A 12,907-nucleotide genomic window follows, 5' to 3' on the forward strand; every position below is an offset into this window, starting at 1 on the left:
AAGACACGGCAGCAGCAGGAATCAAGTGGCAGCACACTGGAGGGGACTGCAACAGGCACCCCAGCAGCCAGCAAGTCCACAACCCCAGCACCACAGGTCCCCCCAAAGAACGTATCTATTGCCACTGCCTCTGGTGGTAGCAGCACCATAGGTGACACAGCTGTCATGCCAGCATGCTCCGACACGGAAAACAGTGCTGGCGACGTAGGTACCATCCATGACCTTTCCCAATCCCCCTGCATGTTCCATCCCCTACACCATGACGAAACCACGCAGGGGCACCCTGAAGACGACGACTGGCCAACCCCCACAAGTCCTGTGCCAAGGCAACATGTGTTGAGCAGCCCCCCTGTCACACCACCGCAAATGTCCATGGCCCAGCAGAGGCAACAGTCCCTCGACCTGCTGATCGAGCAACAGCAGGAAGTGTCCACGCTACTCAAGGACCATGCAAATGAATGCGGGGGTTCCAGGGCAGCCATGGAAACATCCACCGAGACACTCAGGGCACAAATAGAGAAAAGTAGTGAGAGCCTCAGGGGAGAAATGGAGAGAAGCACCGAGAGCCTGAGAGCACAAATGGAGAAAAGCACCGAGAGCCTGAGGGGGGAACTGCATGCGACGTCCAAAGACGTTTGTGCTGAACTTGCTGCTGTGCGCCGTGTGCTCTCGGAGCTCTCACAAACCCTCAGAGACATGCATGGACGCGAGCAGGCAGAGACATCATCCGTGGCAAGTTCCGTCCAGGGCAGCCCCCAACGCAGATCTGGCAGGAACCTGCGCTCCACGGGCAGGGGTGCCCCTGATACCCGTAGAGGGGGCTTGCAATAGCGTCTACCCACGGACAGCATGCATATTTGGACACTGGTGTTGGGGGGGGAGGTAGTAGGGTGGAGGGGGTGTGTTGGGCTTCACTGGGTGGCGGGTCCATAGGGTGTATAAATCAAATCACATTAACAATACAGCACCTCATTATCATCCAATGACATGTGTGGACATTGATATTTGCGTACGAGGCCTTCATAGGCGTACAGTCCACAATGTGCCTGTACTACACACACACAGTGCCACAGGTCCCCTTTCCGTGTAATAGGCACCATGCGTGGTTGCTAGAAGCATGCATCTATGATGCTCTGTCGGATTGCACGTGCATCCTGTGCCTCATGGACTCCTTGAGGTGCCTCCACATCCCCACCCTCATCATCATCATCATCTTCAGGTGCATGCAGTACAGCGTCAGGGGGCATGGGCACATTCCTACGTATGCACATGTTGTGCAGCATGACACATGCCATGACCATCTTAGAAACCTTCTCATGGCTGTACATGAGTGCCCCGCCAGACCTGCTGAGGCTGCGGAAACGAGCCTTCAGTAGGCCGAATGCCTGTTCAATGACCACACGGGTACGTGAGTGGGCATGGTTGTAGTCCTCCTCATGCTCGTTCTGTGGGTTCCGGATTGGTGTAAGGAGCCATCTCTTCAGTGGATACCCGGCATCACCTGTATGAGACGAATAAAGGGTGTCAGTGGAATGATAGTGCTAAGTAGCCCCCCCCCCTCCTGCAAGGTCATTGACGCATCAAATGGGCCACGATGTCATGCATGGAATGAGACTCACCGAGTAGCCAGGATCTGTGCCCTGCGTGTCGCTCCATGTAGCGTGGTATTCTTGTGTTCCTCAGGACCATAGAATCATGGGTAGATCCTGGAAATCTGGCACAACAATGCGTAAAGATCTTGTTGGAGTCACACACCATTTGCACATTGATTGAATGAAATTGTTTCCGGTTGCGGTACTGGACCTCCATGGCATGTGGGACAACCAATTCAACATGGGTGCAGTCGATGGCACCAATGCAACCCGGGATGCCGCCAAGTGCATGGAATCCCACTTTTGCGTTGGTAATCTCCTGGTACGTGCGTGGTAGTGTGATGTGGTCGTCGGCGTGCTTCAGGAGGGCATCGTGCACTTGGAAGAGTGTCCGTGAGAACAGTGGCTGTGAAATGCCATGCAACTGTCCCACTGTGTGCTGGTAGGTGCCTGTGGCCAGGAAGTGGAGTACAGACACCACCTTCAGTAGGGGTGGGATGGCGGTTGGGCTATCTATCATGCTCACGAGGTCAGCATGTGTCATGTCCACAATGGCGATTATGGTGTCCCGGTCCAAACGGTAGAGGGTGTGGATCTGCTCAGCAGTGAGGTTGAACGGATCAGCTCGGAGGCGTGGGATTGCGGCCCGCCTGCGTGGTGGTAGTGGCAGTGCTTGTGGGCCTTGCTGACCCTGCCTTGCCCTCCTCCTCCTCCTTCTCCTCCGTCTCCCCTGTGCGCCCGGTTGTTGTACCTGTTGTTGTTCGTCGTCTTCTTGTAGTTGTAGCACTTGCAGTGCTATCTGGTCCCCCAGGCCCAACATCGCTAGTCCTGCCGGTAGCATTTTGGAGTGGGAGTGGTTGTGGGAGGGGTTTGGGTCTGCTATATATGTGCTGTCGGCCTGTATGGCCTCCACCTGTGCTGATTGAATGAATCTGTGGCAGATGCAATCCCTTCTGGCCGAGCACGTCCCGCACGTAAGGCTGCATTTGGCCGCATGGCATCTTGGGATTGGAATCATGTATCAAATCCCGATGGCAGTGTGATGTACTTTGACTGATTTTCATGCTATGCTCCCATTGTTACACATGCTATGATTGCAGCCGCTTACATACCTGTGAAGAGTCAGTGGTATGTAGGGCTCGATCGATGGCCGACCCTCATGCAGCACAGTAACGTACTTCACCGACGGGCGTGGCGTCCCATTTGTGATTGCAGCCAGTTAGCATTATGACACACAGCCGCACTACATTGATGTAATTGTGAATGCAAGCGTTCACAGAAGCCTTTTCGACGTAATGTTGCAAGTGAGGAATTCGAAGGCCAGCATTTTTGGTTTTGAAGTAGCGGCGAGGATACGCCCACAGGTCTGGCTGGAAATGTAACGTTCTATTGTAGAATGTCCTTGGGACATGGCCCATAACGAGCAAGCAATGAATGATATGAATTGAATGGGATGCGCAATAGCGTAGTGGACGATAAGGCAGGACGTTCCCAAATCCATCTTGCTTCACAACACTACAGATCCGGCCAGGAGCACAGTGGTTTTTGCAGACTGCATTACGCACAGACGCGATGGAAGTTTCACATATTATGTGAGTGAATATTCATGCGTTTTCATTGCGGGATGAGGGAATGATGAATGGATGCATGGACAGATGATTCCGTTTAGGGTCTGCCATGTACATGGGTTTTTTGAATCACTCCCCTTCCCCTGCGCTATGTGATGCAAGGCTGCCATAGTGGGACTTACGTCTATCTGCCCTTGTCGGATCCTCCCTGTCTCGACGCGCCTTCATACACTTGTGTCTAGGCACGTTACTAATCCCATGTCATGGGTTCTATCTTGACGGACGCATGCACAGTAACCGACGTTGCCAATGGTGTATTTACCTCGATTGATTTCGTTATGAATCGATACTGATTTAGGGGTGTGTATATTCCTTTGGAGTGGGCTAGCATGCATATGGGTGTGGATTTGGTGTGTTGAATGAAGATTGTAATGCATCATGAGTCCCGTAATGCAATCGGTTAATTTGTGTTTCATTTGGGTGACAGGTATCTCCTGCCCTATTGCAGATGCCATCTCTACGCCACTCCTCCAGATGGGTTTTACTCTCGACACCTGCAGCTTCGGGTGAATCAGTGGAGCACCATTTCGATCTTATGGGACGATCGCCAATGGGCCACATGCCCTTACGCTGTACTGGTGGCTAGGTGCAACATTTCGGCCTTTCAGCTCGACTAGTGCCTGCCTCATGGGACGGACCTGCGGTTCTTGCCGCTTCCATGTTGCCTTTTGGAACGTTGATGTAGGCCCTGTGTGCCATGATGGTACAGGGCGTCACACAAGTGGAAGCTGGTCAATTATTGCAGATGCAGCCCTCGGTGATGATGGATGTTTTGGTGTTATTTTGCAAATTGCTGTGGGGCCTTTGTCATTTGGATGTGCATTTAAATTGTATTCCGATATTTGTCGTGTTGCGTTATTCTTTGCAGGTGATGTGGCGATTTTCGATTTGTGGCGGTATGTATTGCGAGATGATCTGCATTGTGTTCCGCCTTCTGAGTTGAGTTGTGTGGTACAGTACTGGCCGCGTTTGCCTACGTAGCACAGTATGGTCACGGATAGGGGCTGCCATTGTGACTGTTTACATGATGTGCTGTTCAGGGGCGGGGGATTGGCTTTTGGCCGACTGGTGCCTGTCAGCCAGGTCGATTGGTGGAATGATGGGATGTTCAGAATGTGGCTGGTCACAGGTGCCTGTGTTTGCGTGCGTTTGTTGGAGGGGGACTGGGGTCATGCCCATTGGAACAGCTTCTGTATTCATGCCATCTGTGCCCTGCAGCTCCCATCGGCCCCTCTTGGGATGAGCCTGGCTGCTCAGTCACTCTGCCAACTTGTGTGGTACATGCTTCTGCTGATGGTTGGTTTGTTTACTGGCAAGAGTACAGGGCTGGTGCAATCCCCCTCAGGATGCTGTTTTGGATGTTGCCTTGCGCTGGTGGCAAGCGATGGGGGACTACTGTTGTTTTGTGTCATGTGTTCTTGATTTTCATTTTGATGTATTGTACCTTCACATGCCTGTGCTGCATCAGTACGGCTATGGTGACATGCCGTACATGGATGCCCACTCACGGGGCGCTTTGAGCCCCTGCATGCATTTCTACGTTGGCATGCATGGGTGAATTGTAGATTTCACTGGTTGCATAGTGTGAGTACATTGCGCCTGCCAGGAGTTGTGCAATGTGGCCAGGGAGTGGAGTACAGGCACTCAGTGGGCCATTTACGGTTGGTTCACGATGCCGTATTTCTCGCCATGGCGGAATGGTACTTTACGACGTGCTTGATGGCGTTCAGTACATGTCCGCTAGGGTCAGAATTCGCGTACCGTTGCGCCATGGCGGTGATTCCGGTTTTGCAAGGCGCGCGTGCGCGTACTTGGTGCAGTTAGCGTTGCCGTTCACTGCGGTGTCGCTAATGGCATCGTACTTTACGGTGACGGGTCATAATCGCAACGAGCGGTGTTCGATGGCGGTATTGCATTTCCGCCATCATTTTTCCATTTCCGCCAGGGTCGTAATGAGGCCCATTGTCTATAAAACGTAACCATAATATGATTTTATCTGTCTGTTGGATGTTACTTTCTGAGCATGCTATCAACCTTTCAAACCAACCAATTGTTAGATTTGTGCAGGGCCGATCAAATATAGAACCCATTTCAGTGCTCTGCAGTTGTCTATAATACCTTGTATTGAACAAAAAAACATTGTTGGTGAAACACAACTCTATCATACCTAGAATAATTTCAGTATGTTTTAAAAAATGTAGAAATCGGGTGTTGAGATAGCATTTACATGATTTCAGGCTAATGCCATGTTGGATGGGTGCATATAAGTCAACTACAACTATAGTAGCAAAAACGTTATCATTTTCCCCCGGGATATCATCGATTTGGCCTAGGAAATCCTTAGTGTCTCCTTAAAATTAAGGTAAGGTATGGATACAAATGGGAGTAACTCTTCATCAACCAATTTTGACACAATCTTGAATAATGACCCAGCCAACATCACAATAGGTTTCCCCGGTGGCCTTTTCAGATTTATTTACACTTTCTGGGGAAAGCATATTGTCGGCATTACTGAATGCTTAGTGAATACAAATGTACAGTAATCGTCTTCCAGCAACCCATGCATTTTCCAGTGATTTAGGAAAGCTTCAAGTGCACTTTCCATTTCAACAATGGGGTTACTAGGCAATGTACAATCACAGTGTAATTCAATTGTCTGTTAGTTTCCCTGAATATAATCTGGCTTATTCATTATGACTATATTCCTACCCATATCCGAGAGTTTAATTATACAGTTTGGAAGATCTTATAATTCTTTAACTGCCTTTCTTGCTTTCATATTCAAATATATAAGTTTCATCGATGTTACAGCTTTCATTTCTTTGAGGTCACTGATAAGTATGTAAAAGCAAAGAAAAATATCGAGGCTGAGTACCCCAAAAGGAAATACACCAAACACGGGCTTATAAAGATTCACAGATCTTTATTCAAATAACTGTACAGTTTGCAAAGAAACAAAGTATCAGATAGCGATCTGGCCCTCAGTACATCACAGCGAATACCAGCCCTTTCGGTGTGAGATGTGAGAGGTACTGGACGTCTCGAATATTACATCTTTTATACATTTTCAAATCGTAATGTCCAACCCCTCTGTAAATTAATAATTCTCGGTCTAGGGTTCGTGCCAAGTTCACCTCTAGTTTATCCAACTATATGCATGTGGATTATTTCCAGTTTGTACAACAACAAGTCACAATGGCAACAGTGTATCTTCGGATTTAACATTAAGCCTTAATACACGTCCTATACAATGTAGTTCAACAAGTGTTCACATTTTTTTTTGTGTGTTTAATTGTATTACAATGTTTACAAAAACGTTCCCTTGGTTGCGTGTTTAAGGGAGAAGTAAAAGTTTCCTCTGGCTTTTTTTTTCTTTAAAATCATCAATTTCTATTCGTTCCCCGTTTGGTTTCCTTCCAACTCCAAGCTTTCAAGGAACTTGGCTGTTGCCACGGTCAATGTCGTGGAGTCTCCACTCATTAGCTTGTTCCACCAGTCATCATCACTTGTGGTCAGATGTTTGAGTCTGTGTGGTCGCAGGTAGATTGTTCTGAATTTGTCTGTACCCGGGCAGTGAAGGAGTAGGTGTCGCACTGTTTCGGTCTCCAAACTGTTACAGTACCGACAGTTGGTATCTTTCGACTGCTTTCTTTGGAATAGGATTTCTTACGTCTTCAAGACGTTCAAGCGTGCTCTTAGAAAAATTGTGTGTAGTCGTTTATCTGGAAATTTTTTCAGGTTATTTCTTACCTCATCAATCCTTTGTGTATTGATTGTGTGATGGGTCTGGGATGTGTACGCTTTTTCCAACGTTGTCAATCCAATCTTGAGTTTTACATTTTTTCTTGATTTTTCCAGGAATACGTTCTATGTCCCATTCAGAGCATCCAATTTTTTCTGATTGTTCCAGTAATTTGTTGTACCAAGTCGTCAGCATTTGTTTTTTTTTGCTCTTCATTTCATCATGGATGATGTCCAAGATTTCTGGCCGAGGACTTATTAGAATTTTTCCCAGAAATAATAAGCTGTTTCTCTCTACTACAGATTTTAGTGATTGGAGGCTCAGTTCTCGTCGGATGACTGCTATGGGAGTAGAGTTCGGGAGTCGTAGCACTTTGCGCCAGAAGACGGCTTCCAATTTTGCCCATAATATTGATGGAAGATGTGGCATTGCCTCTGCCCCATAAGTTATGGCCGGTACCGCTTTTGCTTTAAAGAATTTGATTATTGGGAGGATTGTGAATTTGCCGAATTTTCTTTCCAGGGACAATGCTTGTGCTGCAAGTGTCTTAGTCTTGGTGAATAGGTGCTCTTGCATCGTTATTTCTATTCGACTACGAGATATTTTCACTCCCAAGTAGGTGAAGCTTTTTACTGTGTCCAGTTTTTCCGAGTTTGCGAACCACTGAGATCTTTTGGTTGGTTTGGATGATTTTTCCAGAATCATGATTTTGGTTTTTCTTGTATTTAGTTCCAAATCGTTTTTCTTCAAGTAGGTTGAAAGACTGTCCAATTGCCGCTGAAGACCGATAGCCGTTTGGTCCAGCAATAAGATGTCGTCTGCGTAGAGCAGTCGTGTTACTTTCGACTCTCCAATTTTGGGAGGAAATGAGCGGGTGTCGTTTTCTGCTTCCACTATGTCTGCTATGTATGCCTTGTACAATGCTGGAGCCAGGGGGCAGCCTTGCATAACACCTCTGGCCGTTTTTATGATTTTTGACACCAGGCCGGCCTCATTGAGACAAACTCTGATTGAAGTATCACTGTACAGGGCTTTGACTGGGTCTAGAAGTGATGATGGGCAATTTGGTTTTTCTAGCTTTCTCCATAGTTTGTTCCTGTTTACGCGGTCAAATGCTTGGACCAAATCAATCCAGGCTATGTATATTGTTGGATGACCCTCAAAAATTTTAGACTTCAGGATGCTGAGCATCATGATATTGACAGAGGTGCCTAGGTGCTTTTCAAAACCTGATTGTAATGGGTCTGCTGTCTTTGCCTCTTTCTGCCATTCCCGGAATTCATCCAACACCAAGAGCCGAAAAGTTTTCCCAGCACAACCAATAGTGCTATCGGCCTGTAGTTTTTTGGATCATCTCTCAGGCCCTTCTTGTAGATTGGGACGATGTTTGCTGTTTTCCATGTAGCAGGGATAGATCTTGTAATCCTGCAGCTTGTGAAGATTTCTGTTATTAACGGTGCCCAGGTTTCTGCATCCTGTTTGAGATCGATGTTTGAGATTCCGTCGGGACCTGGTGTGCGGGAATTGTTTAGCTTCTTTATCTTCTCCAGAATGGCCTGCTCGGTGTGTACGATCCATTCGCTTGTGCCTCCATTGTCTAGTGTGTTTGCCTTTGGAGTTGGTTCCTTGAATAGATTGGTGAAGTGATCCAACCGTTTGTCTTCAGAGACGCTGTTGGTGGTGGTCTTTTCTGTGACTGATGATTTATTCTTTATTATCATCCAGAAATCTTTGGAGTTCCTTTTGAAAACTGTTCTCAACATGGTCTCTGCATCTTCTTGATACAGTTTCCATCGAGTTGATTCAAGCCATGACTTATAGTTTTTTTTTTCTGTTTGGTTGCCAAGTCAAGATTTTCTTGTATTGGGTTTGTTTGAGGCCTCCTTATGACTTTTCTAAGGTTGGATTTCTTGCCTCAGTTCTTCATTGTGTTTATGTAAATGGGTTTTTTCTTGTCTTCTTGTCTGTCTAGGATGTGAATACGGAATGAGAAGTGGGTAATAGTCCACTTTATCTGTGATATTATTAATGATGTTGTATCTGTTTTCCTTTTTGTAAGCCGCTGTGATGGAAATTATGGCTTGTGTTGTCAATTTTAGTCGGTTTCCTTGTGTGTTAGTTTCTATCTTTTGTGACATTGTTACCGGCGGACGTTTAGTTGTGTGCCATGTTGCTGTTAATAGATTGTGGTCACTCCGAGTGGTTTTCACTACCTCAAAACTCTTGATTAGTAAGTATAGACCCTTAGAAGCGAAGATGTGTTCAATTGTGCTTGTGTTTCCTTTGCTTTCCCATGTTGGGATCTTGGGTCTAGCTGTTTCTAGAGAGTTGAGGTTATACAAATTACGGGATTCCATCAGTTCAGACCATGCAAGACCTCTTATTGTTGATTGCGAACTCGGGTTTGTTTTGTTTCGAGATGTATTTTTTACATCATCGGGGGCTGGACAGGTGGCATTCAAATCTCCACATATCAAGATATGGTCCACGTTGTAAGATGAAGTTGCTACAGTTAATATTTTTTCTATATAGTTTAGAAATTCACTCATTTTGATTGCAGCTGGATTCCAATAAATATTCAATAGGAGGATAAGGTCTTGACTTACTTTCCTCTGTGATTTCCATCTTTCTCCCATTCTAACAATGTTGCTTGGATTACCAAGGATGATACCAGGTTGTGGGCTATTCGCAAACTTCCGCCTGTGCGGACAGCTATTAGGAGGCCTGATGTTGGACAACCTCTTTCCCCTTTTTGAGCTGGAGACAGTAAGACATCAAAGCCGTCCATAATAGCTAAGTCTCTTGCAAACTTAATAAGTCGAATCAGCCTAAATTTATCTCACCTGGTTATGTGAGGTGAGTATGGCCTCTGGTGTTCCATGATCCAATAGTGATAATTTGCTCCATAGTCTGTGCCCCAGTTTCAAGACCACGGACACAGCATGTGGGTTGCTATTTTCTCGTGTAGCGTGACAATACCGAGAGTCTTTTTCAGCCGTGTCCGGGTAATCTTGTGTCAGGGATTTATCTCTCGTCGGGCATCTCTCTTTTCCTCTAGTGGTCTGCGTGTTCTTTCAATGTCTCTGATAGTCTGCATCGAATTTGGGCCTTTCGGTTTGCAAGTTGCAGATCTTTCCTCTTCTTTTTTATCATTATCTTTTTCTGGTATTTGATTACGTTTTCTTTTCTCTCTCACAGATTCTTTTATGTTTGATATTCTCTGTGGCGGGTCCCATCTTTCTTTTTTTTTGGTCTCATGGTTCAAGTCTTTTTCCATTTTATTTCTGTTTTCTCCCTTGTGACCTCTTTCATCAGATGTTGTTTCTCGTAAGAGGTATCCTCTTTTTGACAGTTCGCCTGCCATCAGGAGCACGAGTTTCTTTACTGTTTGGGACGTAATGTGCAGGAAGATGCTATCTCTCCGTCCCTTGTGCGCAAACTCCACTATATTTATGTCCCCACTTCTGATTTGATCTCCTTTTGAAATTTTATCAAGAAGCTTCATCGTGGCTCTCCTGTTTAGAACAATTTTCTCTCCTGAACTGTCTCGTCTTTCAAGTTTCAATGTTCGTGTCAAGTTGCTCTTATGGGTAAAAATGGGTGAGTTTGGCATTGCTGACCAGACGAGTATGATGATCTTCGGTTAGGTCTATTTCTGTTTTCCGGAGATTGTTCTCTTCGTCTGTAGCCCTCTGTCTGGTTGACTGTACTTTTATGTTCATATGTGTTGTTCGCTTGTCGGTTAGCTCCTTTACTGGTCAGGTGGTTTGTCTGTATCGTCTTTCACTATTCGAAGTTTTATCTTCAGAGCTTTCAGCCTCAGTTCTTTTTTTTAAGCTTCTTTGGCAATGTTCCTCTTGGCCTCTTTGTCTATGTTCGATTTTGATTGTCCTTGTATTGGACAATCGGAACAAGTTTTCCTTTCTGGAGTAATCCAGGGTCTTTTGTCACTTAGTTTGTGTCCTTTGGCTCTCTCTTGTTTTGAGTTTGTTATTTGTTTCTTGTATTGGTTTTCATTCAGATCTCGTGATGGAGATTTGTTGTCCACAAATGACACCTTTCTTTTATTTGCCGTTGGTCGCGGTATTTCTGACTCGGAATTTTCGATGGAGTAGACACTAATGTTAGATATGTCGATCGTGCTTTCATCTGGCGTTTGTTGATACTCTCTTTTGTCACGCGCCTGCTGAGAACCATTCTCCATGTGTGTGGATTTTTTGTCTGTGACAGTTATCCATTTTGTCATAAGCTCGTTTGTCTTGCTTTCGTTTTCCGATTTCTTCTGTGTCTGTTGTATTTTTAGACATTGGATTTCTTTTGGTATTGACTGATTGTTTGGTGTCATCTGTCTCGCTTGGTGTTGGTTCTTCTCCTTATTATGCCCTTCAAAAAAATGTATTTTTGATTTCAGCTGATCTTCTTTAGTTTGTCCTTTCGTTCTCGTTTCAGTTTCACGTAGATTTTCTTTCGGACTATTGAGTTTTTTTGTACTGCATGGTTCTCGTGAGTACTCCTTGGATTTGTCTTTATTCCGAGTGGATATCTGTCTCACACTGGGATTCGCTGGTATCTCTATTTGGTTTTTATCATTCCTTTATTCTCAATTCTCGTCTGATCAGTTTGGGTGCTGATATTCACTGAATTTTTTTTAACTGAAATACCTCGTTCTTTTGTTGTTCTAGAACATTTATTTGGGTGTTCGTTTTGTCAGCCATTGTGCCTTGATCTTGAGTGTTTGCCTTCCAAGCTTCTGTGGCCAGTATGAATCCTTGTAAGTGGGTCAGTTTTGAGTTGAAGGACGCTAATAGTGAAGTGTGATCCTTTAAGGTATCATTAATGGATTCGTATAACTTGCCAAATGGTGCTAAGGCGATGGTCACCGCTGACATGACTGGCAATAAGTCAGCCTTTTTTCCAGGTGAATTCTTTTCTTTTGTCTTTAAAGTTTTGTCTTTAAATTTTCCTGTTCAAGCTTAGCTTTGTGTGTGGTAGAGAGGAGTGATCGCAATGTGTCCTCAAGCGCATTGTTCTTTCTTTGCTGAACGGTCAAGTTCAAGCATCGGGTCGACCCTTTTTGCGTCTTCTTGATTTCTTCGATGGATGGTTTGGGGCCTCGATATGGTTTCTTGACTTTTTGTCTCCTCCATGGGTGTGGTTTCTTTACCTTGTGCCTGTTCTCTCGTTTCGTCATCCGACTCTTCTTGTTTAGTCGTTGTTTTGTGGTCTGAGGTAGCTTCTAGTAATTTTACTTCTTCGTGATTTCTTGCGTTGATGGTTTTAGACTTTGATGCGGCTTCTTGATTTTTTCCCCCTTCTGTTGGTATAGCTTCCTTCTCTAATGTATTCATTTTTTTTTTCCTCGTTATGAACCGCTAACGTTGATTTCTTGTTTCTGCAGTCATTGGCGAGTTTGAATTGCTCTGTTGTAAGTTGAGGGGTCTTAGTTTGGCCGAAGTGCCAACGTATTTGGGGTGAAAAGCAGCCACTTTCAGGTAATTGTGCTGACACTGATTGTTTGAGTCATTTTCTATGAGGAGACGGTGGGATTCCCTCAAGGATTTCCATGTCGGAGAGTTCGAATCGGTTCACTATGGGGGTTTTCCCTAGTTTCTTGAAGAACCTTCCAATCGGGTTATTTGTCTGGACTGTCAATTTACCTGTTTTCTTCGACTGTAACTTCGGTGGCAATTTGAAGTTGGGAGTTGATGAGCAATTAGTGTTAAAATGTTTGCATCCTTGGCTTTCTATGATTCAGTTACCCAAAGTTTCCTCTGGTTTGGGCTCAGAAGTGTTTTCTTCTTTCCCTTCATCGTTTTGGTTGATAGGCAAATAGTTTGAATCTTTTCGCCGCAGTATTTCACCTTGATTTTCTGTTGCTGAGTAAGTGTATGTTTTGACCCAATTGTGTTCTCTCAGCATGTTAAGGTCATCTAATTCTCGTTCGT

Source organism: Ambystoma mexicanum, chromosome 4p (genome assembly GCF_040938575.1).
Source record: "Ambystoma mexicanum isolate Mex_15411 chromosome 4p, UKY_AmexF1_1, whole genome shotgun sequence".
Lineage (NCBI taxonomy): Eukaryota > Metazoa > Chordata > Amphibia > Caudata > Ambystomatidae > Ambystoma > Ambystoma mexicanum.